Source organism: Onthophagus taurus, chromosome 3, assembly GCF_036711975.1.
Source record: "Onthophagus taurus isolate NC chromosome 3, IU_Otau_3.0, whole genome shotgun sequence".
NCBI classification, from domain to species: Eukaryota; Metazoa; Arthropoda; class Insecta; order Coleoptera; family Scarabaeidae; genus Onthophagus; species Onthophagus taurus.
Window position 1 is genome coordinate 3,190,205 of NC_091968.1, and position 4,390 is coordinate 3,194,594.

Sequence of the window (4,390 nt, forward strand, 5' to 3'; positions counted from 1 at the left end):
CTTTTCACATTCATTTTGTGGATCCTTGTTATCAATATGTATAAATATGAAAAAGTCATGTATGTTTTTATGCTTTTATTGATAAATAATTTAAAACTCTGCCTGACGCGTTTCGGCGATCTACGCCATCTTCGGAGGCTTTCGTCCTTTTTGGTTCTGTCAACATAAAACATCGAGATACATATACTTTACTGGAGTGCGTGCTCACGATATTCGCTTGGTCGAGAAAACGGTCCGGCTCGCCAACTCTATAACGGCAAGAAATACAAATAGTACTAACTAATGGATATGATTCTGCATGAATTTATTCAATATTTACTAAATAATTCAAATAATGTTATTCAATAATGATGAAAAATACCAAATAATATATATTTAAGTTATTATAGTTTAGGAAATAAATAAAAAATACTTCAAAGCTTGTTTTTCTTTGGATTATTTATTAGAAATATAACATAGATATATTTAAATTATACATTATTAAATAATATTAATTTACACTGTTGGACATAATTCACGAGCACACCCTATATAATCTGAACGCGTGAAGATAAATCCATGATATTTGCGGAGCACAAAGGTTTATTGTAGACGAATTTATTCATCGAGTTTCGAGTTGTTCCGTCGCGGCATTGTTGACTGAGCCGCTCTTCCAAGTGGAACATTCCGTCGCTATGGAGACCGAAGTGGATGGAAAATACCGGTCGTTTTTAGTGTGGTGTGAGGAACCACATTGTTATCGTACTCTGTGCGCAATGGATGGGCGATCGCGTTACTTAAGCGAGTTTGAGCGAGGAATGTTTGAGGGTATGCACATTGAGGGTGTATCGTTCCGTGAAATTGCGCGTCGTCTCGACCGGTCGTTATCGGCAGTGCAACGGGCATGGCGAGAATGGTCTGAGATAGGACATAGCTATTACATTGCCGAGTAGAGGGACATTTTGTTTTCCGACGAATCAAGATTCGAATTGAGCACCGGTGATACGCGAATTTTAGTTCGTCGGAGACGTGGTGATCGTCTACTCGAGCAGTGCGTGCAAGAATGCCCTATCCACCGACAACCGAGCATTATGGTTTGGGGTGCTATTACACATGGTGGACGTACGCGTCTGCTGCGTGTATAGGAGACCATGACGGGTCAACGATACGTAGATGAGGTGCTACGGTCCGTTGTGCTTCCCTACGTTCGACAGCACCTAGGTCTGCTATACATGCACGACAACGTACGACAGCACAACGGGCGTGTTGTACAGACCTTTGTGGAAGAGTACCGTATACGAATGCTTCCATGGCTAGCTCGGTTTCCGCATCTGAATCCGATCAAACATGTTTGGGAAATGACTGGTCGGAGACTTCTACGTTATCCGGCTTCCTCGGCTAACGTTGAGGAGCTATGGAGGCGAGTTGAGGTGGCATGGTTGGCCATCCCTCTTGCTACAATACAACGACTTATAGACTCCATGCCACGTCGTGTAGCGATGGTACGCGAAGCTCACGGGGGATACTCTTGCTATTGATGTTTCTCCTCCCAGCAGAGTTCTGCCGCTCTCCATGTAAGAGTAAGTTACACTACTTTAGTACTACTTCCATACCAAATTTTATTGCGCTAGACACACGCGTTCAGATTATACAGGGTGTGCTCGTGAATTATTTCCAACAGTGTAGTTAGTTTTTGGCGAACAGAAGAATTATTCTTTAGAACATTTTGTAAATTAAATTGTTTTCCATAATGATTAGCTCTTATGTTTATAAAATGTTGGGCTATTAAATGGAACAAAGTATATTCATGCGATGGTGTTCCGAATTCAAAATTTATCGGATGCATGTTCGGGAAGAAAAATAATGAATGCTTATCACAAATATTTTCTTTGGCGCATTTAATACTTTTGATTCGTACATCCCGACGTTTTACTTGTTGCTGCAAGATCTTAATTTTTCGTCTCAATTTTATCTTAGTTGGTGACTGAATAATACACTGAATACCCACATCACATTGCATTGCATTCTGAAAAATATTTTATAATTTTGTGATATCTTCGATAATAGATAATAAAGTTTTACCTGTTCAGATATCTCAGATAAGTCGGGTGTAGTACTTGTACTTGGCATGTTCTCAATATCATTAGCCTATAAAGATTAAAACAAAACTAATTCATATTTTAATTTTCAACATATTTTTAATATAAATGGTATTTACCTTTTTCTCTTTCTCAATTACTCTAGACAATAAACGTCTTTTGGATGGAGGAGGTTTTTGAAGGTGATTTGGAAATCCTTTAAACACTGAAGGAAATGCATCTTCTTTTAGCCATCCCTTGCTGGCACCTGGTCGTATTTGATAATCCGTAGCAAGAAAATGATCACTACATAGAAAACTATACTTTGTTGGCTTAAAATTTTACCTGCGTACTTCCTTTATCCATTTTTTTAAAACTCCTGGCTTATTTAATGGATATCTGGAACATTTATACATATATTATAATATTACCACAAACCTGAATCTAAAAATTGTAACTTACCGATGAAATTGTAAACCACTTCCTGTTGACTGTCTATTTGTACATCCGTATGCAGAACAAGAATTTACCATCTTTATAGATTTATATAATACACTAATTTAAACACAATATTAAAAAGTTTATAAAAAAATGTATTTAATGCAATCTTTATTCACTTAAACAACACGTTAACACCTATATGTTACATACGGAACTGAAGCTTCTTGCCGTTATAGGGTGGGGGAAGTCGTCGAGTCGACCGGCTCGTTTTTTAGTCCAAAGCACGCACTCCAGTAAATATAGTATATCTCGATGACATAAAATATAAGTCACTCTTTCCATGTGCGGTACAATCAATAAGCTTACTGTAGTAATCGTTTTAAATATCAACAAATGATGGTTTGGATTAATAATTTTATCAATAATTACTTAGTCTTACTCGAGAGCGAACAAATTTGGGAAGAGGCGTGCTTGGTGTTCGCCAATCATTTGTTGATATTTAAAACGATTACTACAGTAAGCTTATTGATTGTACCGCACATGGAAAGAGTGACTTATATTTTATGTTGACATAACCAAAAAGGACGAAAGCCTCCGAAGATGGCGTAGATCGCCGAAACGCGTCAGGCAGAGTTTTAAATTATTTATCAATAAAAGCATAAAAACATACATGACTTTTTCATATTTTCACATTCAGTTTTTAGTTCAATCAACTTAACTTTTTCTCAGATTGATAAAGATGCACGCTGGCAATACTTTTCATTAAAAGATACGCAATCCAGTGGTCATCTGTTGTACATTCGGAAAAATATTTTTTGAAGGCTGCCTTGAGTCCATACACACGTTGTATAATTTGGTTCTTAATTTCTGGAGATATGTGAGCATTCATTTTGAAATCGTTCTAACTCAGTTTACAGTTTAACCATTGTGGTGTAAATCGTGTAAAATATAAACATGAATAATATTAATCTTGGTAACGATTTTAGTTGATTAGTGGGGTGCATAACATAGAAGCGAGTAATCTACCGTTAATTATTTCAATTTCGACGAGCGACTAATGGATTTGAGTATTTAGGGGCCTCGAAAACGGTGGCTATAGATCAATCGTGTTCTAGTACGAGGCTCTCGCTTCGGCGTTCATTACCGGACATATTTTATTTTGGGGAACTAGGCGTGTTGCGCGAGTGGGGTCCCCTAGGGGGGGTTAAAAGCGGCTTAAATTTCGCGTTGGTTTGACGCGCTCGGTCGTGAACGGTGAAATATGCCGGTGGTTTTTACCCCGCAATCGGTATAATAGGCTCTATTTGTAGTCCTAATTTTGCGTCATGTACCCCTGTTGTACGCGTTATTAACCGTTTGCGATTCTGCAAAACGTAAAACCATAAATTTTCTCTTAATACTAATTATTTAGAACGGCACGAATTTATTTATTTAATTCGCGTCAGTTACAGTAACAAGTAAATTTTGATTTAAATGTGATATAATTTTTTTTCTTGGAACTTTCTAGCTGGGAAACATTAAATTTACTCCGTTAATACAAAACGCGAATGTATTTTTTTACAAGGGTTCTCCTATACAAAAGAATAAATAAATTTACGATCCCATAAAAAATCTTTATGAAAGCCCTGAATATCGCGACCCTGTATTTTCCATCCGGATCACGTTTTTACTCCGTAACCCCTCTAAAAGAAAACTGAAACTATTTACAGGATATACCACAACAACATTCCGGATTTAAGTCGTTGTGGGGGAAAAATTCTCGAATTCTGAACGGTTTTCGGTGTAATAGTAAAAAATAGAAAAAAATGGCCGTTTAAATTTCGCTCAAGCCACCCCCCTCGCGTTATTATTGCAGATATCATTTCGGGGGCCTCTACCCGAAAACGTATTCA

General features: G+C 37.3%; 1 long non-coding RNA gene across 1 annotated transcript; it reads right to left on the reverse strand.

The window, feature by feature from the left end:
* Positions 1–419: 419 nt before the first annotated feature.
* On the reverse strand, positions 420–2,121 carry LOC139429435 (uncharacterized). Its single transcript, XR_011640085.1, has 2 exons — positions 2,062–2,121; positions 420–2,005 (listed from the first exon to the last, which is right to left on the reverse strand). It is a non-coding gene; the product is annotated as an uncharacterized lncRNA (long non-coding RNA).
* Positions 2,122–4,390: the final 2,269 nt, after the last annotated feature.